This window comes from Oryctolagus cuniculus, chromosome 19 (assembly GCF_964237555.1).
Source record: "Oryctolagus cuniculus chromosome 19, mOryCun1.1, whole genome shotgun sequence".
In the NCBI taxonomy this organism is placed as follows: domain Eukaryota; kingdom Metazoa; phylum Chordata; class Mammalia; order Lagomorpha; family Leporidae; genus Oryctolagus; species Oryctolagus cuniculus.
The window spans coordinates 38,288,988-38,315,171 of record NC_091450.1 but is presented as its reverse complement, the minus strand read 5'-3'; the positions used below and the strand labels follow the sequence as shown (position 1 = coordinate 38,315,171).

The window sequence follows — 26,184 nt, the reverse complement described above, 5'->3', positions numbered from 1 at the left end:
CTGGGTCTGAGGAGCGCTCTCTCTTAAATCAAGTCATGGATTAATGTGACACTCATTTTGCAAGTATAAGGCCTGCTTTGCTGCTTCCTAGTCCTCAGTTTTGTTTTAATTGCAGTGGTTACTACATGTAAGACTTGTCACCCAGTGAGGGGTTGTGACTGCAATGTATATAAGCAAATTACACAGTAACATTTAAATATTACATTGTTGAGGCGGTTTGCTTTCAAAGCTGTACCTTCTTCAGATAAAAGCACTAATTGCAGATTCATGATCAATGATCAAATCCTGTGACAGGAAGCTGTTGAAGGGTATCTGGTAACTGATGGAATCAAGCTAACAGGGCTGACACAGGTTTGAAAAGATTCTTTCTGGTACCTTCTGTTACAAACACTGAAATCTAGACTGGCCCAATTTAGTGGTAAAGGATAGGAAAGCCAGCATTGAGAGGAAGGAAACAGGAGATGGCTAACATGCTGAGAGCAATGGATGAAGGAATTCCTTGGGGAAGCAAAGAAAAACTGTGTAACAATCATCTCTCCCCTCTCCGCACAGCCATAATCCTTTTCTTCGTTTAAACTCTTTGGAAGTCCTTCATTTCTTTTCTTGTAGAGTAATGTTTCTCTGAGCGCAGGTGGAAAAACAACCCCAACTGTACTCTCTAAAAACACACAACCTGAGTTCCCAAAAGCTTCTGACATAAAACAATCATTATCTTTCTTGTCCTAACAGGGGAGCACAATGTCTTTATCATCAGTCAATTTGCTGACCAGAAAAATTCCCCTTTGCAAGAGGGGCTCATCATGGGCTGTGATCCCCTCCCCTGACGATGGCCCAGAGCTCACACATCCTCTCACTGAGCCCTATCTGCCCCTCCAAGGGATGAATCTAGCTTTTGGCTGGCTTCATGTCACAGTCACATGGCACTGCTTAAGCCAGGCTCCTGACTAATGCAGCAGTTATATCCCTGGCTTTGGAGGGTGTGGGTTCGCACTTTCCCAGGGTATTTGGGGTACAATACCCTCTCAAAGAAGAGACTTGGGGGCATCACTTAAGCCAATGGGGGAGATGCTGAGGGGCACATGGGTCATTAGGTGGACATTTAGCCACATTTAGACTCAGCTTCTCTTGGTAGCCTTCTCTGGCCGTCTCCCCCACCACGAACCTCTTGCCTTTGTGCCCAGGTAAGCCCTATAGATAGTCCCAACAACACAACTGTACAGCACACATGTGTTTATTGGCCTACTGCTGTGCACCTCACAAAGGCAGTGAGATATCCGGTCCACCTCCGTAACAAGGATGGGTGACCACACTGTTTTGACGTTACTGGGCGCCTGCTTTCTTCTCAACATGGAGTCCACTCTTTCACACACATTACCTTACAGAGCCCTCACAGCAACCTTTCTATATGGCTGGTACCATTAACCTCACTTACCAATGAGGAAACTGGGTATTATGGAGAATAACTTGCTAGCCCATGTAGGACACCAGCCAAAGAGATGTTTCTCCAGGAGTCAGCCACAGTCCGGTCCACTCAGCTGGCAAATGCAAGAAGCCACATCACACACCACTCACAAGTCGTCCAAGGCTTCCCCCTTTTTTTTTTTGACAGGCAGAGTGGACAGTGAGAGAGAGAGACAGAGAGAAAGGTCTTCCTTTGCCGTTGGTTCACCCCCAATGGCCGCTGCGGCCGGCGCACCGTGCTGATCTGATGGCAGGAGCCAGGTGCTTCTCCTGGTCTCCCATATGGGTGCAGGGCCCAAGCACTTGGGCCATCCTCCACTGCACTCCCTGGCCACAGCAGAGAGCTGGCCTGGAAGAGGGGCAACCGGGACAGAATCCGGCGCCCCAACCGGGACTAGAACCCGGTGTGCTGGCACCGCAAGGCGGAGGATTAGCCTAGTGAGCCGCGGCGCCGGCCCAAGGCTTCCCTTCTTAATTGGAAAAAATCCACACGGCCTAAAGAGTCCACAGGGTCGAAGATCGGTGCCGCCTCCCTCCCCATCCCTGTCTCTTTGACTTCCCTTACTTACATTCCAGCCACCCTCACTTCCTTCTTGAACAAACCCAGATGCTCTGCTTTGAGCACTTGAACTTGTCACTCCAGGTGTGTGCAGCACTGCTGACTGTGTGTTAGGAATCAGCTCACACGCCCCCTTCGAAGGAGCTGCCCTCCTGACCACTCACAAGGAAGCTAAGGCCTCCACCACAGGAGTCACTCTCTCCTCTGTGTCATTCACAGCCATCCATAGTCACCTTGTTCATTCAGCGGTTTACCTGTTAACTGCCTCTCTCCCTTGTAAGCTTTATGAGGTCAGAGACCGTATTTGTCTACTCTGGTGTATCCTTTAAGTGTAAGACCAGCACTAAACAAATATTTGATGACAGAATAAATGAATCTTCAATAGCAAAAATGATGGAGAGCACCATCTCTGAAATTAATAGGTATTATTCTCACTTTAAAGAGATAATCCATAAAAATATTTAGAAAAATATCTGCATTATTTAAAAAGTCAAGTTATACTGTTTTATGTGATAAAACAGAAAGCTTATCAACATTCTTAAATATCATCCAAACTCTTGGACATAAAGCTATTTTACCTTCTAAAAATAATATAAATTGCTATCAAATTTTATCTTATGAATTCACCCAAGAACACCCTGAGGATCCCCTGGAAATAAAATTTGATTTTAAAATTTGAAATTGATATAAATGTAAAAGAACATCTTTCAAATACATCTCACATTTTAGAGGAAAAAATCTTCATATTATTACATGAAGCCATAGTAATAAAGATATCAACCAGGTATTTATTAATGATGCAGCATTCAGTATGCCATGTAAGAGTATAAGGTGATTTGAAAACAGAAATAATCTACCGTCACAGAAAACATCCCTAGGAAAGTTTCTAAAGCATAGCTGGAAGTTGGCTGCCAAAAATATCAACCCATCAGCCCCTGCATTGGGTTCTCAATCAACCAGGAGCCCCTTTATGTCAAGCACTAATCCACGTGCAGTTAAATGACCAGGATTAATTTACAAGGGTGTCTAGCAGGCTCCCAATTGTTGCTTTATATTCCAGTTGTAGCAGAGTAAATACATAAAAATTCTGTAACTAGGGAAAAGTACATGGTACAGCACTAAAACAGAAGAGAAAGATCTTTTCCAAAACAACTTGTTCTTAATTAAAAACTAAAGATGTTTCCAACCAGATCTCTATCCTTAGCCCCAGCATAACTTTAAAAAAGAACAATCAGATATGGGCAATGGATCTTTTTCTGGTCTCATTTAAAACAGCAGGAGATGGGCCGGGCCTGTGGCAGAGCAGGTGTAGCCACTCCTGTGGTGCTGGCATCACATATGGGCACCGGTTTGAGTCCCAGTTGCTCCACTTCCAGTCCAGCTCTCTGCTGTGGCCTGGAAAAGCAGTAGAGGATTTGGCCCAAGTGCTTGGGCCTCTGCAACCGTGCTGGACCCAAAAGTGGCTCCTGGCTTCAAGTCTGCGCAGCTACGGTCATTGCGGCCACCTAGGAAATGAACCAGCGGATGGAAGACCTCTCCTTCTCTCTCTCTTTCTGCCTCTGCCTCTCTGTAACTCTGCCTTTCAAACAAAAAAATCATGGGAGACCAGGAAGAAGCACCTGGCTCCTGGCTTCGGATCGGTGCAGCACTGGCCATAGCAGCCATTTGGGGAGTGAACCAACAGAAGGAAGACTTTTCTCTCTGTTTCTCTCTCACTGTCTATAACTCTACCTGTCAAATAAAAATTTTTCAAAAAATCAGCAGGAGACAAATGAACAACCAGCCAACCATTATGTGGACTTGGCATCAAGCTAGGCATTCAGAAGGATATGGGTGATGTCATCACATGACCCATCTCTGTAAGACGCCCAGGAAGGAAAATCCAGGAAGGAAAACACACACGCTCTGAGATATCAGAACACCTAATTGCCACATGTTATTCACTCCCACAGGCATCAAAAGATGAGTCATTTAAATAGGATCATCAATTCTCTACCCTGAAGGCATTTGAAATGTATTGTAAGTCATGTCAAATGTTTAATAAGAAGGGGCAAGCATTTGGTTCATTGGTCAAGATGCCACTTAGAACACAAACATCCCAGATTGGGTACTCCTGGGTGCAGGTCCAGGCTCCATTTCTGATTCCATCTTCCTGTTAATGTGTATTGTATAAGGCAGCAGTATTTGAGTTCCTGCTACCCATAGGAGACCCAGATGGAGTTAATGGTTCTAGGCTTTGGCCTGGTGCAGCGCTGGCTGTTGTGGGCATTTGAGGAAGGAAATAACAGATGGAAGGCCTCTGTCTCTATCTTCCTTTCAAATAAATAAGAATAAATAAATAAAAGTTCCTGCTTTTATTACCACCCGAAATGCTCCCCTCCCATAAGATCGCTAATACAAGTCCCAGGTGCTCCCAGTGTGCTTGGAAAAGCAGTGGAAGATGGCCCAAGTGCTTGGGCCCCTGCTGCCCACATGGGAGAGCTGAATGGAGTACCAGGGTCCTGGCTTTGGCCTGGCCATTTGGGGAGTGAATCAGTGGGTGGATGATTTCTCTCTCTGCCTCTCCTTTTCTCTCTGTAAACTCTATCTTTCAAATAAATAAATGTTTTAAAAAGTTACTTTTTAAATTTTACATGATTTTTCTTCTATATCTATTTTAAATCTAACAAAAGATAAAACAAGTCTTGGGGAATGAGGCACATGCTCTGCCCCCTTGAGCTTACAAAGGGGTCTCTGCCAACAGACATCAAGACGGGAGCACCTGTAGTTTCTTATGCAGTGCCAAGTTCTCCTTGGATAACAAAAATTGACTCCACTGCAAAGTATTAGGCAAACGTTCTTCAAAAGTCTAATCTCAAGATACAGATTTTATTTTTTAAAGCAGAAATTTTTTTTGATGCAAACACACATATACATAAACCAGAACACAACAGAACAATAACAAATAACCATCCTGGGAAACCAATGACAGATATTTTTGAAGGCTAGTTGAGGAAGCTCCGTGTTCTTAACATTTTATTTTGACATAATTATAGATTCATAGGAAGCTGAAGAAACAGCACAGAGGAAAACCATATCGGCTCCACCCAAATTCTCCTAATGAATGCATCTTCAGGAAATACGGTACAATGAAAACTGAGAAAACTGACACTGGCGCAATGTGTGAGCAAAGCTCTATGATGCCTTATCACAAGCAGCTGGCTTCAACACAGTCAAGGCACAGAACTATTCCAGCACCATAAACACCGCACACGCTCCCCCCTTTATAGACACATCCGCCCATCCTCTCACCATCCCTAACCTGGTACCAAATAACTGGTACTTCAAGTATACGACGCTGTCACTTTGAGAGTGCCATAGAGTATGTGATGTGTTGAAACAGTAATTTCTGAGATGCATGGAAGTTCTGCATTATAGACGCCATATTCTTTCCCAGTGCTGAGTAGTGTTCTGTAGTGTGGTTGTGCCACGCTTTGCTTCATCATTCACTACTGAAGAACACAGAAGTTATTGCCAATGAGTGGCCATCACAACCAAAGCTTCTATAATACCGAGGAGCACGTTCTACATAGGAACACGCTTACATTTCTCTGGTGGTGCCCAGTACGTTTTCATGGATTTATTTGTCTTCCATACAGCTTCTTCTCTGAAATGGCTCCTATCATTTGATAAGAGATTTTTCTACTGCAGAGTTTGAGAATTCTCTGTATTCTAGATATGAATGCTTTCTCAAGTATGTGACTAGAAAATAATTTATGATCATCTATAGCTTGTCTTCTCATTACCTGGACAGGGTCTATCATAAAGCCAAAGTTTTACACTTTAATGAATACCAATGTATAGAACTTATTTTAGTTACACAGTACGCCTTTGGTGTCATGTCTTAGAACTCTTCACACACAAAAAATTAATCCCCAGAGATTTCTTCTCCTGAAAGTTTGTTTCCTCCTGAAACCTTAACAGTATTAGATTTCACACTTAACAAGTCCCAAATTTTCAATTCTGAGTATTTCAATGACATAATTTTATTTCAAAGTTACAATAAATGGGGCATTTACTGCTCAATTTACATTTTTACAAGCATCTTAGAAATAGGATGATGGGGCATGATGGGTTAAGCCAACGCATTTTTGAGTAAAATTTTGAAAACGAGTAGAGATTATATTCAGGCTTATTATCATCATTACTGTTATTAGCCTCCAGATACCTACCTAGCGCCATTTGTTGTAAAGGCTATTCTTCCACCGTTCAACTGCTTTTATAATTTTGACAAAAATCACTTGGCTGTACTTTTTTTTAAATGATACTTTTTTTAAAGATTTATTTATTTATTTGAAAGGCAGAGTTACAGAGAGGCAGAGGCGGGGGAGGGGGGTCTTTCCATCTGCTGGTTCACTCCCCAAATAGGCACAATGACTGGAGATGTGCCATTCCACAGCCAGGAGCCTGGAGCTTCCTCTGGGTCTCCCATGCAGGTGCTGGGTCCCAAGCACTTGGACCATCTTCCTCTTCTTTCCCAGGACATAGCAGAGAGCTAGATTGGAAGTGGAGCCAGGACTTGATTGGCACCCATATGGAATGCCACAACTGCAGGCAGAAGCTTTACCCACCACACCATAGTGCCAGCCCCTTGGCTGTACTTGTGTGGGTCTCCTTCTGCATTCCCTATTCTGGTCTATGTATCCACCCCTACACCAATGGCACAATTTTGATTATGTTAGCTACTAGAATTCAGGTGGGGAAGAGTGATTTCTCACACTTTATCTCCCTTTTCAAAACTGTTTCATCTATCCCAGCTCTTTTGCTCACCCCTGTCAATCTTAGGATGTTGTTTTCAGTAACTACAAAATGTCTGCAGGGCTGGCATTGCTGCACAGTGGGTAAAGCCACTGCCTGTGATGCCAGCATCCCATATGGGCACCAGTTCCAGTCCTAGCTGCTCCATTTCCTATCCAGGTTCCTGCTAACATGTGGGAAAGCAGCAGAAGACAGTACAGGTCTCTGCACCCACACGGAAGATCTGCAAGACACTCCTGGCTCCTGGCTTCAATCTGACCCAGACCTAGCTGGTGTGGCCATTTGGGGAGTAAACCAATTGATGGAAAATCTCTAAGTCACTTTCAAAAAAAAAAAAAAAAAGGCCTACTAAGGTTCTTATAGGAATGATATTAAATTTACTCATCAATTAAGGCAAGATTTTCTTTTGATCCATGGACATGGCATGCCTCCCACACTGAAGCTCTTTGATTTCTCTCATCAGTTTTTTTTTTTTTTTAAAGATTTATTTATCTATTTGAAAGAGTTACACAGAGAGAAGGAAAGGCAGAGAGAGAGAGAGAAAGCTCTTCCATCCACTGGTTCACTCCCCAATTAGCCACAACGGCGGAACTGTGCTGATCCAAAGCCAGGAGCCAGGAGCTTCTTCCAGGTCTCCCACGTGGGTGCAGGGGCCCAAGCACTTGGGCCACCTTCCATTGCTTTCCCAGGCCATAGCAGAGAGCAGCTGGGACTAGAACTGGCGTCCACATGGGATACCAGCACTGCAGGCAGCAGCTTTACCTGCTATGCCACAGCATTGGCCCCTCTCATCAGTATTTTGGAGTTTTAAGAATCAAGTCCTGAGGCTGATGCTGTGGCGTAGTGGGTAAAGCTGCCGCCTGCTGTGCCAGCATCCTGTATGGGTGCCGATTCGAGTACCAGCTGCTCCACTTCTGATCCAGCTCTCTGCTGTGGCCTAGAAAAGCAGTAGAAGATGGCCTAAGTCCTTGGGCCCCTGCACCCACATGGGAAGACATGGAGGAAGCTCCTGGCTCCTGGCTTTGGATTCGTGTAGCTCTGGTTGCTGCAGAGTGAACCAGCGGATGAAAATCCTCCCCACCTCCTCTCTCTCTGCCTTTCCTTCTCTGTTTAACTCTTTCAAATAAATAAATAAATAAATCTTTTAAAAAAAGAATCAAATCCTACACATTCTTTATTAGCTTCGTGACTCTTTTTTAAAGCAATTGTAAATGGTATTGTATTTCTTACTTTAATTTCCACATGCTTATCCCTATTTTAGAGAAACATGACCAAGTTTTGTTATGTATACTATCTGGTGACCTTACTAAATTTATTTAGTCTGCGAGGTTTTTTAAAAACAGATTTCTTGGGCTTTTCTAAATAGACTACCCCCACCCTCCCTCATCTGCATGTTTTTATTTCCTTTTCCTGTGGTGTGGATTGGCTGGAACTGCCAGAATGCTGAAGAACAGTGTGCGGGTGAGCAGCAGCCTTGTCTGGTTAGCAAGCTGAGCGGACAGCCTTCAATATTCTGTCATGAAGGATGGTGCTGGTGGTAGGTTTACTGGATGTGCTATTTATCAAGCTGAAGAAGCGTCTACATTTCCAGTTTATTGAAGGCACCAGGAATGGGTGTTCAATTGTATCTAATGATTTTTCCGTGTCAATTTATGTAATAATGAATTTTCTCCTTTAGATTTCCACTATGTTTGATTATACTGCTTTATTTTTGAATATTAAGCAAGTCTTGCATACTTGGGATAGACTTGATATGATTGGGTTGTACAGTTCTTTTTAATGTGTTGAATATATGTACGTGTGTGTGTGTGTGTGTGTGTGTGCACATGCGCGCTTAGTATAATTCTCTGTGCTAATAGCTGATTAAGAATTACTTGTTTGGGGTCAGCACTGTGGTGTAGAGGGTAAAGCAGCTGCCTGCAGTACAGGCATCCCATATGGGTGCTGGTTTGAGTCTTGGATGCTCCACTTCCAATCCAGCTCCCTGCTAATGCACCTGGGAAAGTAGAAGATGATCCATCCGGTATCCCATATGGGCTCCAGTTCACGTCCCAGCTGTTCCTCTTCTTAGTCAGCTCTCGGCCTATGGCCTGGGAAAGCAGTGGAAGATGGCCCAAATGCTTAGGACTCTGCAGTGTGGGAGACCTGGAAGAAGCTCCCGGCTTTGGATTGGCCCAGCTCCAGCCATTGTAGCCACTGGGCAGTGAACCAGTGGATGAGAGATGTTTCTGTAATTTTGCCTCTCAAGTAAATAAAATTTAAAAAATAATAAAAATTTTAAAAATTGATTTATATATATGTATATATAAAAATTGATATATATGTGTGTGTATACACACACACACACACACACATATATATATATATATAAAAGCAAAAGAAGAAATGGCAGCGAGCCTGCTATCTCTCCACCATGCAAGCCCTCACCGGGAACTGAGTCAGTTGGAACCTTGACTGCTGAATTCCAAGCTTCCAGAGTTGCTAGACAATCAACTCCAGTATTATTCTGTTGCGGCAGCTCAAGCACACGAAGACAAAGGCGGAGTCTGTTGCTGCTCCTTTTACAGCCTCCATCCTTACTGTGTGGGAACAGGGCCCTATCACCAACAGGTAGAAAATCCTGACTCTGTGAAGGCCTCTTCCGAGATCAACCCAGTGGGGAAGGAGTGGGGACTCCAGGTTCCCCAGGTGTTCTCCCCCGGACTATGAAAGGTGGTTCCTTACCACACAGAGGGGACATGGGCACTCACCCTCCTACCACTCCACACTCACCTCCTTTCCTGCCACCCCGCTGGGGTTCCTGGGCATCTCTGTAGAGCCTGGCAAGGCTGGCGGTCTACGCTTCCCACTCGGGGTTTTGCGTGTGGCCACACTTTCTTCTGCAGTGTTTGGCAGAAGTGGAGCTGATTACTGTCTAAAAATGTTCTGGTTTGCCAGGCTGCCACTTTTATGGCCCTTTGGCTGTAAGTGCAGGGTTTTGTGGGCACTTCTTTGGACATGCCCACTGGCATCAGGTTGTTAGTCTTTCAGGACCCAATGCAAGGCGAATGAGGCAAACAGACCATGTAGCGTCCCCAGAGTCCCAATGTCCTTCGTTAGTCTGCCTTCCTCTTGTCACCTTTCCAGGTCTTCTTATGCTTTTCATAGATAATGCTCAGCGTTTCTAGCTGTGCTTTGCAGGAAAATACTGAAAAGTGTCTCTCCTCCATCTTTCTGGAAGTATGAGTTAAGAAGCATCTTCTAACAGTGTTTCCCTTCCACAGATGGGTGACCAGCAAAATAAGATTCAAGGATCATTACCGCAGAGAAACGCCGGGGAGAGCAGAACAGCTATGGCAGGACTGACGTGGACAGAAGGCTGAAGTGGGAACTGCACACCGCGTTCAGCAGTAAGAGCAAGTATCTCCTGTCTGCTTTGTTCAAAGCTAAAGGACTTAGAGGTGCAGCTGGTCAAAGGATTGTATGCAGCAAAGAGAAGATAATGTAACAATAAAAGGGAGACTGGGGTATGTTAATAGCACATGCCCTTAGGAATAAGCAACAGGACACCTTTCTTGAAGTCTCCCATCAACACTTCACTTTGTGGGGGAGCAGAGGAGAGTTTATGTTGTCGCTAAACACTGCTCAGCTCCATTAGCTGAAGATGAGGCCTAATTGCTGAGAAACAAGCAGAAGCGCCACTCAGTGACTGACATCTGCCGACACCTTGTAAATTACAGTCGGAGAGAAAGGGACGAGTAATTAGCACCACGCACTGCAGTATATTGGGTTTTCTTATAATTAGCAGACAAGCAATTTAAAAAACACAGCCCTGCACAGGATCATTGTTTTCCAAAAGTAAGGGGGGAAACCTAGAAGAGTTGGCACGCACTTCGTTCACTCTATTTTTAAGAATTGGTCAAAGACAGCTCGAGAAGTAAAATCTAAAAAATGAAAGACTTCCTTCACATTCTAATTCTTGCACTTAATTCAAAAGAATCTGTTTCTAAGTTTCCAAAAGAATTCCCAACTACAAGGTACAATTAACACTGTCATCTGTGCACTAAATGAACTTAACACATACCATGTCACTTAGGTTTTCTTTAAGGAACTGAAATGATAAATATTAGAGATTGCCTGGGTACTGGTTGTTGGATATCCCAGGGCATTAGAAACAATGGAATACTCTTCCTTAAAGGGAATTACTGTCTTATAATTACATTTTAGTTCTCAAATTCAATATACTACTTACTATAATAATTAACCAATAAACTAAAAAACAATTAAATATATGATATTATTTCCCCATCTTGATTACTTTTCTTAGCATTGTTTTAGAGGTCAACACCAACGAAGGACTAGAAATCAGACAATGATTAAATAAAACAGGATTATTGTGGCTTTGTGAGTAACCTTACTGCAGACGATGGCACAAATGAAGAGAGGAAGGTGTGCTCTGTGGGAGAATGCCCTCTACTTCGGAGCACATCACCGCATTCTGAGCCAAGATACCAAGGTGTGTGCAGCAGTCTGCAAGGGACGGCTTTTCATCAGCATCAGTCAGCAATCCACCAATCACACACTGTCAGTGCCCTCCAGGGGCGCAGCATCAGTCAGCAATCCACCAATCACACACTGTCAGTGCCCTCCAGGGGTGCACTGGGCCCCGGGAGAGGCAGGGCACAGACAGTGCACCCATGACACAATGTGTAGAGGCAGAGATTACAGGACCCGAGAGATGCAGGGACAGATGCGTGTCCAGGGTCATGCCGAGGACAGATGCGTGTCCAGGCTCATGCGGAGGACAGATGTGTGTCCAGGGTCATGCCAAGGAGTGCTGATCCAAATAGGACCACAAAGAGCAGAAGCTAAGTGGGCACCTCAGAAGGCAGAGAGGGGCTGGCACTGTGGCACAGCGGGTTAACGCCTTGGCCTGAAGTGCTGGCATCCCACACGGGCACCGGTTCTAGTCCTGGCTGCTCCTCTTCTGATCCAGCTCTCTGCTGTGGCCTGGGACAGCAGTGGAAGATGGCACAAGTCCTTGGGCCCCTGCATTCAAGGACCTGGGTGGGAGACCTGGAAGAAGCTCCTGGCTCCTGGCTTCGGATCATTGTGGCCGTTATGGCCATCCGGGGAGTGAATCAGCGGATGGAGGACCTCTCTCTCTGTGTCTACCTCTCTCTGTAACTCTGTCTTTCAAATAAATAAAATAAATCTTTTTTAAAAAAGGTAGAGAGAAGCAATAAATTGGTAGGGAATCAACAGAAGGAGGGAACTGAACACAGGGGAGCAAGAAGTCACTACTGGATATGGTTTAGAATCCAAAGAAAGGTGGCCAAGTAGAGAATACAGAGAAATACCAACACTTCAGGGGCAGGTAGAAAAACAGAACTTGGAGAAGATGCTGAGAGGAACACAGTCAAGGAAGGAATAGAAAAGAAGAGTGTTGAGACAGGGAGTAGAGAAGACACTTCAGAAAGCACAAAGTCGCCAACAGTTCCAAAACCTGCCAAAGACAGAATAATGCAACAAGCAGAAACTGTCCATGGACTGTGACAACTGGACTGTCCTCGTGGAACTAAAAGAAGGCAATTTCAGTGAGGTCTTTCTGGTGTTAAAGTTGGTTTCCTCTGTATCTTCACTCCTCACACTGGCTACTGGCTTGTATACAGATTCTCTGTTTACTCACAGTTATTTATAGTACCCAGATTAATACATATATAAGAAAAATGTATCAATGGCATGAATGTCCCATGAAAGAAGCTGACATACTTGAAGTACTGGCATTGCAATTCTCCATGTTTCACAGTTCTAGAACAATGCCTCTAATGTGATACACCATTATATAGTCATTAAAATGACTTCATAAATTTTTGTAAATACAAATATAATAGAGTAATACTATTTTTAATTATTTATTTATTTATTTACTGGAGAGGCAAAGAGAGACAGACAGGGCTCCCGTCTGCTGGTACATCCGCCAACCACTGCAATGGCCAGAGCTAGGCTGGAGCTGAAGTCAGGAGCTGGAAACTCAATCCAGGTCTCCCATGTAGGTGGCAGAAACTCAGCTGCTTGAGCTATCATTGCTGCCTCCTCACACCTACACCAGGAAGAAGCTGGAGTCACAAACCAGAGCCAGGCCTCACACTCAGACCTTCAATGTGCGATGCAGGGGTATTCACCATTAGGCTAAAGGCCTGCTCCTACTATTATTTTTTAAATGCTCACAAGATAACTTTTCAAGTAGGGTAACAATAATGAAAAATACATATGGAGAAATGATAAAATGATTGGGGATGACTAGAGGAAAAAATTATAGTGATTTTTTTCTTGCTTACTCATTTTTCTGAATTTATGTGATATATCACAATGAGTATGTACTTTGTATAACTTTAAAAACCATGGAAAATAAAAATTAAACTCTATTATAAAGTTGGAATCAATTCCCTACCCTCCCACAAATATATTTAGTATAAAAGTTCTTAGAAAGGAATTATCTTTAATTTGTGGTGGGAGCCAGCAAATATAGATCACATTGTCCTCTAAGAAAGTTGTCTCAGAAGAACTTTATGATTATGTATTAATTTTAAAAAGATTAGTAAATAAGAAAGTGATGATTATACAGCACTATCAAAGTTTCTGTGGCCAGTGCTGCAGTATAATAAGTTAAGCCTCTGTCTGTGGCACCAGCATCCCATACGGACACTGGTTCGAGTCTCAGCTGTTTCACTTCCAATCCAGCTTCCTGTTGATGGCTTAGGAAAGAAGTGGAAGATGGACCAAGTGCTTAGGCCCTGCATCTCCACTGGAGACCAGGATGAAGCTCCTGGCTTCGGATGGATGGACACAGCTCTGACCACTGCGGCTGGGAGTGAACCAGTAGATGGAAGACCTTTCTCTTTGTCTCTCCCACTCTCTGTGGCCTTGCCTCAAAAAAAAAAAAAAAAAAAGAATCTTCAGAAAAAATGTTTCACAACATAAAAACTGTCTCTAACATGTACAAGGCAACTTCAAAAAATTCATGAAAAAGATTTTAAAAATAAGCTCATTTGGGGGCGAAAATCTTGAAATCCATGAAAAGTTTTATCACAATATGCCTTTTTCCTGAACATTTTGAAGATTCCTCATATGACTGTTAATGAGCCATCTTTATGTCTGCTTTCTGGGCAAAGCGTTTGTGTACTTGGCATACTTCAGATTTCGGGAGGTAGAAGTGCTCAAACCAGCGCACCATGACATCTATTATTCTAGGCTATGTGCTGACATGTTTGTACATGTGTACATTAACTTCTTGTTCAATACTATTCTCAGCTAGGCTTATTATATATGACAGCTACAAATCATGTTCTAAAGCAGTGATTTCCTAAACTTGCCTGACGAAATGAAGTATCAGGGTCATTTGTAAAAATATAGAATTTTGGACCCAGCCTATGAATGCGAACTTCACGAGGTGTGGCCTGGAAATTGGTGTTTTTGTTCCCCAGAACAACAAGCACGCCAAGATCAAGATTTTTTTTTTCTTGAGAGGATTTTAGAGCCTCTACTGAACTGTACACCTTATCAATTTCAGGTTCTTCCCCTTGTAACTACATCCATCAATACACACACACACACACACACACACTCTCTCTCTCTCTCTCTCTCTCTCTTTCCAAACCACTGTATGTGCTAGTAAGGCCCAGAGATCCCCAGAATTTTGTTGTATTTAAAATTTGACTACCTGGATGTCTTCCTTCTATGCATACTACAAAGTCTACTAGAACTCGTCTGCTATCCCCAATTGCCAAGAGCAGCCACCTGCAGTTTAAGCCTAAGAGTGCCTGGGAAAGGCCAAATGGTGCTACAGAAAATCTGTTCAGACCAGGCCTTGCCCTCAAGGGTCTCCCAATGTAGGAGGGGAACTGGCTACATGGCATATGTAGAGATTAGGCTGGCACAGAATCCAAAGGATCTACCCAGACACTCACAGATAAATCTAAGAACCTGAAACTTATACCATCTTTTTGAACAACTTAGTTGAAGATGATGTCTAACAGAGAAACAGAGTCGGAAAAAATAAAAGGAAACAGCTACACTAGCAACAATAAAATATTTTAAGCAATATAAAAAAGCATGGCTTCTAGAAACATACTTCCAAAAGTCTGTGGAAAACTGGAGATTACTTCAGGTCTCTGAACAGGAATTTTAAGTATAATGAAAACATTTATGTATTTATCTAATGTTCCTTTCCCAACTCAATTACAAGTTAGAGTAGGAACCACATCCATCTTGCTCTTAGTTATTTCCTCAGTGCCTGGAACACTGTAGGAACTTCACATTGACAAAGGAATGAATAAAAGAGGAAAAAAGAAAAAGGGGCTCGGGAGCGGGAGCAGGAGTGGAAAAGCAAGGCCATGGTAAACCTGGCATGAGGAGCTCTACAAACCTCAGCTTCTTAGAGGCACTCCCATTGCCCAACACATCAGCCAGCTTACAGTGCACGGCGTACACGTGTGTGAACGGTGAAGTACATAAACCAAGAGGTACCTCCTAATCAAGACAGGAACAAATACCACAAGCCCCCTACCTTTCTCCTTTATGACTTTAATACGTGCCACAGACAACTGAAACTAGACCTGACAGCAAGAGACCTGTGCTTGTTTGGTGCTGTGTGACACAGCAAAGTCAGGAAAATCAGTTCACCATGGAGCATGCGAGATAACAACCTTATTTCTTCTTTTAAATATCATCTCAGCAGATACATTTATGTTGTACTTTCTACTGCACAGGTTACGATGAAGAGAAGAGGGTTTCCTAATTTTTCAGCCATCTGCAATGGGCTCCAAGTCCCTGGTTGAAGCAAATGTATTAGCTGGACTTCACATGGCTGCCCAATGAAACCATGTGTGTGGATTTCACAGTTGTCCACTTCAGGCCAAAATTAAGCTGTGATTTATCCTGCACTCCAAGGAAGAGCTGACTTCCTCACAGCAACAAGAGACATCCTCAGTCTACATTATGTTTGCTCTGCTCTGGGAGAGTCCTAAGACTCAGGAAAATTTGAGTCTCGTTAGGCACCTCACAAGCCTGATACTCAATCTCTGATTTCCTTCCAAGTAGAGCTGAGCTTATTTGTGCTGAAAGGCAATCTAAGGTATGAAACACTGGTGCAATCGTCGGAAAGAAACTGGTAAGCTTCCCACTAAATGATAAGAAATTGAGAGACAAGTGGTTTTTTACTCACATCTTACAGAAATTTTCTTCCTAATAATTTTTTCTTAAAGGGCAACATCATCTGATGAGGACAAACACACTACATTTGAGTATTTCTGGTAACTCGGAGTCTTGGGAGGAAATGTTAGCCCCGTGAATTGCCTGTAAACCCAGGCTAAATTATTACTGCAGTTTACTGCACTTACTCCTGAAGTGTTTTAAGAACGTATATTATGAAGGAGGTGATAGAGGTGCAAAGTATTACTTTTAAATTAGATTTTCTTAGAACTGTATATGCAAATCATATGTTTTTTTTTTCCCTAATGTGAAGCTTATTTTGACCTTGTAATGTAGAATAAAATCAATCTGGAAAAAAATTACTATAATATTACACAGGTTAAAACTAGTGTAGAACCTTAAAAAGAACAACTTCTTTTGTACTTTGTAAACAAGACTGACAGTGACAGGTTTGCTTGGTGATTTATCTGTGAAACTTATATCATGGTCTTATAATTCAATATTAGTTGGGCCTCTCAATGCATGATTTATTGGGTTTCTCTTTATCGTAAATGCCAGCAAAAGGCATAAGCTATCCACTGGGCTTACTTCTTCATTTACTACATGTAAAGTTCAAAAGAGAAACAGTAAGATTTTAAGAAGATACACACTTTACACCACTGTTGGACACTGACAATGAGTCTCAAGTGAAATATTATACTTTTGGCCAAAAAAATGTAATTTCCTCATGACCCTCAAAGAAAAAAAAAAACTATAGACGGACGGACGGACAGAAGGAAGGAAGGGAGGGAGGGAGGGAGGAATGGAGGGAGGGAGGGAGGGAGGCAGGCAGGCAGGCAGAAAAAACGAAAGTCAATATTGCATGATGCTGGCACTGTAAGTTGAACCCACCTTTGGGCCTGAGCACATGCAATCATCACGTGGAGGTCCACGAGCTAGCTCAGGGAGTCACAGAGGAGTCCTGATGAGGCTCCCTGGTTCCTCACTGAGAGGAGGCCGTTATCCCGCTACCATGCCATATTTTTTCCAAAAGGTTTGAGCCGCTCTGCTTTACAAGCTATAAAACTCGCTAAGAGCATAATTGCCACTGAGCATTGCTTCAAGGAATATTCTAAGAAACGGATGAATATATTTGCAAAAACATCTAGCAAACACACTCTGCAGTTTAACAATTCAAATACAAAATCATTCATTTTCACATAGACGATCAAAACAACTATTTCTAAACTGAAAATATTTTTGTTTGCAAGGGAAACATATTCTGGTTGCCAAAACATTTCAAATAAAACACGGTTTTTGCAAAAGGTATTTAATTTGGCAAATATGTGCCAGTACAGACATCAACTCAAAGTATTTAGAATTATGTATGGATTTATCAGGAAATAAAAGTAATAACTTCTAATTATTTTCTTACCTACAGAAGGAACTGAGAAGAACCTTTTGTTATTTGCCATCTAGTTTACCCTTCATTACTATTACAGTGAGAAACAGTAACAAATTTTGGACCTAGAGAAGTAATGTGTTCAAAATTTCACAAATGGTTAAGGCCTGTAACATGTGGATTGCAGTCATTCAACAGCAGGCACAACTCTTGAAGTCTATTTTTGTTTATTTTCTCACGTAACAGAAAAACTAGAGGGGCAGGACAGCAGCTCAAGATGTTTATCAAAAATCCCCCTGCTTTCCACTGCACACCTGTGTCTGACCCATGCTCACTGCTTCTGCTTGAGGGACGGCTACTGCCCCTGAGGGTGCCATGCCTGCCAATGCCAAGCACAACCCGGTGGGAAGAGGCAGGAAGCAAACAGCAGATTCCAAGAGCTTCTGCTTCCATCTTCCTGGGAGAAGAGTACCAGTTCCCCAGAGCTGCAAGTGAAGCTGGGAAACTCAGGGACACTGCTGTCAGAATTTCTCAGAGGACGGGCCGGCGAACATTTGTCGTACAGGACCAGACAACACACTGAGTTTGCAGGCCATGTGGTTTCTGTCACAACTGCTCAACTCTGGCAGCGGTGGGAAAACAGACTTACAGTATACATAAATAAATGTGGCTGCTTTTACCAAAGAAAATTTTAATTCACAGCAACAGAAACCAGGTGCAGGGTGGGCAAACAGAAGGATTTACCCCTTGGCCAAGGTAGCTTTTTGATCTTAGAACGATCGTGATTCAGCACCTGGCGTGGGGCTGGGGAGGCACACAGTGCCGTTCCAAGCAAAGCAGCTGGAGGTGGACAGGCCCTGAGGAGAGGAGCATCAGAACAGAGGCAGGATCCAAACTGAGGCCACCAAGACTCAGAGCTTCCAGCCACTAGTCATTTGACTTCTAAAACATTCTCCTCGGGATAGGAGGACGTGAAAACTGGGAAATACTTTAATGCTTCATCTGCTCTGCCCGACTGAGGTACCGAGTGAGGGGAGTGAGGTCTGTGAAGCTCGGGGACTTTCTACCCACCGCACTGAAAGGTAGACACAAAGACGCACTCTCTCTCTCGACTCCTCTGCACCACCACTACTACTTCCGCCTCTATGATGATGGTGATGATGAGGGTGATGAAAATGATGATGACAGCAGCAGCTAACTGGTATCTGCAGCGCACTGATGAAGTACTTCGTGTTAATTATCTCATTTATTCTCCACAACACCCCTTTGATACAGACAAGCTGATTACTGCTCGGTTCTTACACCAGCTACAGGAACACAAGCTCAAAAAATGAACTGCCTTGCCAAAGTGCGGCAGTGGTAGAGCTGACATCAGAACCCAGGCTTGATCCCACAGCCTGACTGTCTGTGACACTCTGCACTGCCTTCCAGACACCAGAGAGGCTTACTGAATACAGAAGAAACCCTTGGCAAGCCTCAGCTGTATGGAACAGTAATGATTTCATGGACGTTGTGGAGCTGCACCTGAGAGCAGTCAGGATGTGGCTGTGTATTTACCTCACAGAGACTGTCTGAAATCCTTTAACACACTGGCTGCCCCAACAGCAGTCTTCGGAACAGTCTCCTTTTGGAAGTCTTCTAACCTTTGGAAACAAAACTTTTCCTAATAATCTTTGAAAGTGTCAAATCTCTCCTTCAATTCCTTTACTGCAAGATCACACGCAGTTTTAAGAAATAATACAGAGATGCGGTGGTGTAGCGGTTAAAGCTGCAGACTGCAACATCAGCATCCCATATGGGTGCTAGTTCGAGTCACGGCAGCTCCACTTCTGATCCAGCTCTCTGCTGTGGCCTGGGAAAGCAGTAGAAGATGGCCCAAGTCCTTGGGCCCCTGCACCCACATGGGAGACCCAGAAGAAGCTCCTGGCTCCAGCTTCGTGGCCATCTGGAGATTGAACCAGCGGATGAAAGACCCCTCTCTCTGCCTCTTTCTATAAATATAAATCTGCCTTTCAAATAAATAAGTACATCTGTGGGTTTTTTTTTTTTTTTTTTGGACAGGCAGAGTTAGTGCGAGAGAAAGATAGAGAGAAAGGTCTTCCTTTTTCCGTTGGTTCACCCCCCAAATGGCCGCTACAGCCAGCACACCATGCTGATCCGAAGCCAGGAGCCAGGTGCTTCCTCCTGGTCTCCCATGCGGGTGCAGGGCCCAAGGACCTGGGTCATCCTTCACTGCACTCCCGGGCCATAGCAGAGAGTGGACTGGAAGAGGAGCAACTGGGACAGAATCCGGTGCCCCAACCAGGACTAGAACCCAGGGTGCCGGCGCTGCAGGCAGAGGATTAGCCTAGTGAGGCGCAGTGCCGGCCTAAATAAGTAAATCTTAAAAAAAAAAAAAAAAAGCTAGTGATGTTGTTAAGTGTCCTCTAAAAAAAAAAAAAAAAAAAAGTAATATAGAGATCCCAGTCCCCTTTTACCCAATCTCCTACAATCCCAACAGCTTGAAAAATTACGACAAAGTGCATCACAGCCAAGACACTGACAAGGACACAGCCAAGATACAGAGTTAGTTCACCACCTTGTGATGCCTCTGAGCTCCCCGACCTCATGGACCCACAGCAACCTCTGACCTCCACTCTGATAATTTTATCAATCCAGTGTCATGTAAGTGGAATCATACAGTATGTGCTCTTTTGGGACTGAAACTTTTTTTTTGTTGTTTTAAGATTTATTTACTTCTTTGAAAGAGTTACACAGAGAGAAGGAGAGGCAGAGACAGAGAGGAAGAGGTCTTCCACCCACTTGTTCACTCCCCTGATGGGCACAACAGCTGGAGCTGCACTGATCTGAAGCCAGGAGCCAGGAGCTTTTTCTGGGTCTCCCATGTGAGTGCAGGGGCCCAAGGACTTGGGCCATCTTTTACTGCTTTCCCAGGCCCTAGCCGGGAGCTGGGTTGGAAGTGGAGCGGCTGGTCTTGAACTGGTGCCTATATGGGTTGCCGGACTGCAGGCAGTGGCTTTACCTCCTACGTTACAACACCGGCCCGGGGGCTGAAACTTTGGATCATCCTAATTCCTGAAGACCCTTCCTAGTTGCTGCATGCACCCACAGTCGTCCTTTTTATTGTTGAGCGGTATTCCACACTACATTTATGCTGCAGTTCAATTATCCACCACTAGTCCAGGAACATTTGGGATGTTTCAGTTTGGGATTATTTATGCATTAAAATGCTAGATTATTTGTGTGTAGATTTTCTGTGTGAATAGAGTTGTTCATTTCTCATGGGGAAAAATGCCCATGTGTTAGACATGTTTTCTTATTGTAGCTTTAGAGCTTCTTTCTTTTCTTTTTCCCCTCCTTTTGAAAAGCTGCCTTGACCCTGTTTCAAGTTCCTTGTCTAGAAACCAGGCAGATCCCCTTCCCTTAGCACTGAATTAAGTCTACATCCCAACCATGTTTCTGGCTGAGTTCCCATACGACAGGCCCACTACCCACATACACCATTTGTTCTAGGACCGAGCACCAAAAGAACAGGGATAGCTCTTGCGTTCTGGATCCCACCAGAATATTAAATTATTCATCCACAGGGAGCCCAAGAAAGCTGGCTCACTCTACCCCCATTCGCGGTCATCAACTGTCCCTGAAGCTCCTGTTTAGCCAAATTTCACTGTCACTATTTACCTTTGTGAAGTCACCAGTTTCCCACTGTGGCTAAACCACGTTACATTTCCACTATGAATGTACGTAAATGTAAGTGACAGGAGTGGATTTTTTGTTTTCATGCCTGGCAAAAACATCCTTCAGGAAAGAAAGGAAAATCAGGATGTAACAAAAGAAATGGAATGTAACACAAGAAAGTTTAGAGCTTTAAAAAGAACACTGAAATGCATAAAAATAGGATTTATCAATTTTACTGATTACTTTCAAACAGCTAGTTTTTTTTTTTTTTTTTTTTTTTTTTTGGACAGAGTTAGACAGTGAGAGAGAGAAAAAGGTCTTCCTTCCGTTGGTTCACTCCCCAAATGGCCGCTACAGCCGGCGCGCTGCACCGATCCGAAGCCAGGAGCCAGGTGCATCCTCCTGGTCTCCCATGCGGGTGCAGGGCCCAAGCACTTGGGCCATCCTCCACTGCACTCCCGGGCCACAGCAGAGAGCGGGACTGGAAGAGGAGCAACTGGGACAGAATCCGGCACCCCAGCCGGGACTAGAACCCGGGGTGCCGGCACCGCAGGCAGAGGATTAGCCTAGTGAGCCGCGGCACCGGCCAACAGCTAGCTTTTTAAACACTGATTTTTTTTTCTCATTTTTCTGTTGTCAATTTCATTAATTTATGCTCTTATCTTTATTATTCCCTTCCTTCTCCTTGATTTAGATTTATTTTGCTTTCTTTAGTTTCTTGAGATGGCTTTTTTCTAATATAAGTTAAGTACTTTAGGCTATAAATTTTCCTCTTAGCTCTCCTTTAGCTGCATCCTACGAATTTTCATATATCTTAATTTTTACTCGGTTTTCCATATATTTTTAAAATTTTATCTTGAATTTTCCTTTTTGAACTAAGCATCAGAAGTGTGTTGTTTTGTTACCAATTGTTTGAAAATGTCCTTGTTGTTGATTTTTCTAGTTACATTCTATTAAAGCAAAAGATTTCTGCATAACTTTTAATCATTTTGATTTATTGAGGTTTGCTTTACAGCCCAAGATCATGGCTATCTTCATGTATGTTTTGTGTGCACTTTATTTAGTTGGATAAATTGTTCTGTATATGTTAAGTTCTGCCGACCGCTTGTGTTTATTCTGTGCTGCTGCTGATTCTGTCTGGTAGGTCTATCAATGGCCGAGATTGGAGTATTTAGATCCATAACTATAATGACAGATTTATCTGCCCCTCGTTCACGTCTATCAATTTTGCTTCATGTGTTTTGAAGCTCTATTATTTGGCACATATGTATTTAAGATTACTCCTCGTACATTATTATCAGACAATGTAACTCTTGTCTTTTGCAATTTTCTTTGCTATGAAGACTATAATAAGTTGAATTGTGCAGCTGGCACTGTGGCGCAGTGGGCTGCCTCCTGCCTGCGATGCCATCCCATGAGGGAAAGCTGGTGTGAGTTCTGGCTGTTCTGATTCCAAGCCAGGTTCCTGTTACCCAACATGCGCTGTGTTTTTCCTCATCCCTGGGAACCTAACACAGCTATGCTCTGTCTGATGTCAATATCAACACTTCTAAAGTTTCAAAAGTTAATGTTTGTATCATAAATAATCTTTGATTGTTTTACTTGTAGACCACCTCTGTTAATGCACAGTAAGTTAGTGTCTTGTAGACAGCACGTTATTGGCTCATGTTTTTATTACTCACTCTACAAACCCAGGTGTTTTAATCCATATTTGGATTACTTGCATTTAACATCTGCCATGTTACAGCTTAAATTTGCCACCATATTATGTGTCTTCTGTTTGTATCTTCTGATTGTTACTCTCATCTTATCTTCATGTAGGTTACTGTAATTTTTTTTAGGGATTCACAGTGATCTACTTCTAGTCATTTTTCTCATGTCTCACTCGGTACTGTTTCCTGATGGCTGATAGAGATATTACGGCATATGCATGTGACATAGCAGTATGAATGAAGTGTAGGGTTTTCCTGATGGCTGATACACAGATCATGGCATACGGACCTGACAGAGCAGTATGAAGTGTAGGAATGGGACTTGTATATAGGCACATCCCTTTAACTTCTGTTTTTTCAGAAATGTAGTTTTTCCATGTAGCTCATTTATACACACTGAACAATTCTATGTGATATAATTTTTGCTTCAACCATCATATATGATTTAAGAATCTCAACACACACTGAACAGTTTATGAAATTCAGCCTATTCTCATGCATTCCAAATGTCCTCTTTCCTTTCTGAAGTTTCAAGCTTTCTTGAAATTTACTTGAAGTTACATTCTTTCTGTTTAGAGAAGTTTCTTTAGCTACTTTTAAAGGATACGTCTGTTAACAACAAATCTTCCCACTTTTCCTTTACCTACGATTGTCTTGATTTTCTTTTCATTCTTGGATGTTTTTGCCAATTTGCTGTTGACAGTTCTTTTCTTTCAGGACTTGAAAAACATGCTACTTCCTTCTAGCCCAAAACTTCAGGTGGCTGCTGTCATGTCTTGTTCCCCTGGAAGTAATGTGTCATTTCTGGCTTCCTTCAAGATTTTTTCCCTTCAGAAGTTTAATTATGATGTGACTTGCCATGAATTTCTTCATATTTAGCCAATAGAGAGTTCTCTAAGCTTCTTGAATTTCTAAGTTATTTATTTTAGCCAAATCTAGGAAGCTTTCATACACTATTTCCACAAAACACTTTCCACTCAGCTTTTTTTTTTCTCACCCTTGATGGTTTTGATGGCGTAAATATGAGCCATTGTTGTTGTCTTCCACAGGTCCCTATGAGTTTGCATATTTCTTTTTCAGTCTATTTTTTTTACTTGTCCAGAAGAGTTAAATGTTTGACCTGTCTTATAGTTCATCAATTCAATCCTCTGTCATCTTTGCTTTATTATTAAACACATTTCAGTAAGCTTTAAATTTAGCTTATTGTATTTTTCAGTTCTCTGCTTTTCATTTGGTTCTCCACTGTATTTTTTTCTTTGTGAAACAAGTTATTTCCATTTATTTGAGAGTCAGGCAACCTTTGTTGTGGTACCTGTAGTAGGTTGATGCTGCCTGCAGTGCTGGCATCCCATACAAGCGCTTGTTCAAGTCATGGCTGCTCTGCTTCTGGTCCAGTTCCCTGCTAATGTGCCTGGAAAAGCAGTAGAAAAAGGCCCAAGTGCCTGGGCCATGCCACCTATGTGGAGACCTGGATGAAGCAACCAGCAAATGGAAGCCTGCTCTCTAACCCTGCCTTTTGAGTAAGTAAATAAATAAATCTTTTTTTAAAAAAGCAGAAAGATAGAAATCAAAGATTTTTATCTGCTGGTTCAGCCACTAAAAAAATGCCCATAGGGGCCAGCACTGTGGTGTAGAGGGTAAAGCCGCCACCTGCAGTACTGGCATCCCATATAGGCACTCGTTTGAGTTCCGGCTGCTCCACTTCCAATCCAGCTGTCTGCTATGGCCTGGGAAAGCAGTAGAAGATGGCCCCAAGTCTTTGGGCCCCTGCACCTGCATGGGAGACCTGGAAAAAGTTCCTGGCTTCAGCTGGGTGCAGCTCCAGCAGTTGCGGCCAATTGGGGGAAAGAACCAGTAGATGGAAGATCTCTCTCTCTCTCTCTCTCTCTCTCTCTCTGACTCTCCTTCTCTCTGTGTGTAACTATGACTTATACATACATACATGCATACATACATACATACATACATACCCTAAACAGCTGGGGTGGGTCAGCCTGAAGCCCAGAGTTCTGAATTCAACCCAGGTCTCCCTCTTGGGTGGCAGGGATCCAATTACTTGAGCACTTAACTACTGTCTTGCAGCATGAACATTAGCAGGAAGTTGGAACTGGAGGTGGAGCTGGAATCTGACTTTGATATGGGATGTTGGCATCATATCTGTGTCCCAAGCAGGATTTTAAGTACTGTACCAGATACCCACCACTTTCTTATGTGTCTTTGTTGAATTTTTTTAAGAAAATTAATAATTACTAGTTGAAATATTTCAGTGATGAGCTGAGTTAAAATCTTTTTTAGACAATTCTGATTTACCTCTGTACTAGTACCTGTTGGTTGGCTTTTCTCAATCTGCGATTTTCCTGGTTAAGTAATCTTAAGTCATGATGTGGATATTCTGGCTTTATATATGAAGGTTTTATAATCTGTTCTTTTTATAAGGCTTATGCACATCCATTGCTGATGTGTACGTAGCAGTCAGGTGGATGTGTGTGTGTTCAGCGTTGTCCTGGGCTGCTATGAAGCCGGAGCCACCGTGGCAAAAGCAGGGCACTGACTTGCGTTCCCTTTTGCTTTGCAGTGGGGTGAAGATCAGCTCCAGGGTGGGCCTTCCAGTCACAGGAAGGGGTGAGAGAAGCTTCCTAACTCAAGATGGGGCAGAGGCCCACCTCTGAGGTGAACCCAGCTGTAGAGGGTATGTGGGGTGATGGCCAATGGTAACTAGCACTGCCTCCCTCAACCTCCTCCATGTCTGCTGTGGCACTCCAGGCTCAACCCACAGACACTTCTCTGAGGGGAACCGGAGCGGCGGCTGTTATTGCTGGGAGGGACACAAGGATCTTCCCACTCAGTTATGTCAATACCACACAGCAGGATCATCGCACCTGCAAACTGTGGTGTGCAGGGTTGGGATGGGATGTGACCGTTCTACTCTGTCCCACTGAGACCACGTGGAGGGCCGAGGGCTGGACAGTGAAGGACATGCACACTCTCCGTGCCTGTTGGGCCAGAGTAGGACGGGAACTGCCAAAATACACATATATACACGTTTTGTTACATCAACTTGTGCCCAGTCCTTTGTCTAGAGGAAACAGGATTTTCTTGGAGCTTTTAAAGTCAGTATCAGTTGCTGGCTTCAGATGAGGGGTTTGGGAGGCAATAAGATAAATCAGAGAATTCACCAGCCTATCACTCCTGAAGTCCCAGAGCCCCTAGGCAGACTGCCTCATCTTCCCACGCTCACAGCCCTCCCATGCTTGCTGTGTTACATCCAGGGTATGCTAGTTGCAAGGGGGATAACCTGGGAGGACTGGGGCTGCTCCATCTTGACACAACACCAAGACGGTAAATGCTTGTGCAATGCCTACTATGTGCCTGGTATAGATGAGTTTCCTGTCCTTATGAAGCAA

The 26,184-nt window shown here is 43.3% G+C and overlaps 1 protein-coding gene and 1 long non-coding RNA gene across 7 annotated transcripts in view; one reads left to right on the top strand and one right to left on the bottom strand.

Annotated features, from left to right (window-relative positions):
- Window positions 1-26,184, bottom strand: part of SDK1 (sidekick cell adhesion molecule 1) — a 980,492-nt gene that overhangs the window by 501,261 nt on the left and 453,047 nt on the right. The gene's annotated exons all lie outside the window — the stretch shown is intronic.
- Window positions 9,338-13,752, top strand: LOC138846958 (uncharacterized). The gene is made up of 2 exons (XR_011384497.1): window positions 9,338-9,427; window positions 10,081-13,752. It is a non-coding gene; the product is annotated as an uncharacterized lncRNA (long non-coding RNA).